This window comes from Pseudophryne corroboree, chromosome 12, assembly GCF_028390025.1.
Source record: "Pseudophryne corroboree isolate aPseCor3 chromosome 12, aPseCor3.hap2, whole genome shotgun sequence".
In the NCBI taxonomy this organism is placed as follows: domain Eukaryota; kingdom Metazoa; phylum Chordata; class Amphibia; order Anura; family Myobatrachidae; genus Pseudophryne; species Pseudophryne corroboree.
The window spans coordinates 141,666,185-141,667,220 of NC_086455.1; positions in this window are offsets into that span (position 1 = coordinate 141,666,185).

The following is a 1,036-nucleotide window of genomic DNA, read 5'->3' on the forward strand; positions in this document are numbered from 1 at the left end:
TCTTTCTATCCCCTCCCTACCGCCCCGCGTCTCTCTATCCCCTCCCAGCCACACCGCCTCTCTGTATCTACCTGCTGCCCCGCGTCTCTGTATCCCCTCCCTAACACCCTGCATCTCTGTATCCCCTCCCTACCGCCCCACGTCTCTCTATCCCCTCCCTACCACCCCGCGTCTCTGTATCTCCTCCCTACCGCCCGCGTCTGTCTGTATCCCCACCTCCCTACGCCTCTGTATCCCGACCCTACCACCCCACGTCTCTCTAACCCCTCCCTACCGCCCGCGTCTCTCTATCCCCTCCCTACCGCCCACGTCTCTCTATCCCCTCCCTACCGCCCCGCATCTCTCTATCCCCTCCCAGCCGCCCCGCGTCTCTCTATCCCCTCCCTACCGACCCGCGTCTCTCTATCCCCTCCCTACCGCCCCGCGTCTTTCTATCCCCTCCCTACCGCCCCGCATCTTTCTATCCCCTCCCTACCGCCCCGCATCTCTATATCCCCTCCCTACCGCCCCGCGTCTCTCTATCCCCTCCCTACCGCCCCGCGTCTCTCTATCCCCTCCCTACCGCCCCGCGTCTTTCTATCCCCTCCCTACCGCCACGCGTCTCTATATCCCCTCCCTACCGCCCCGCGTCTCTATATCCCCTCCCTACCGCCCCGCGTCTCTCTATCCCCTCCCAGCCACCCCGCCTCTCTGTATCTACCTGCTGCCCCGCATCTCTGTATCCCCTCCCTAACAACCTGCATCTCTGTATCCCCTCCCTACCGCCCCACGTCTCTCTATCCCCTCCCTACCGCCCCGCGTCTTTCTATCCCCTCCCTACCGCCCCACGTCTTTCTAACCCCTCCCTACCACCCCACGTCTCTCTATACCCTCCCTACCGCCCTGCGTCTCTCTATCCCCTCCCAGCCGCCCCGCGTCTCTCTATCCCCTCCCTACCGCCCCGCGTCTCTCTATCCCCTCCCTACCGCCCCGCGTCTCTCTATCCCCTCCCTACCGCCCCGCGTCTCTCTATCCCCTCCCAGCCGCCCCGCCTCTC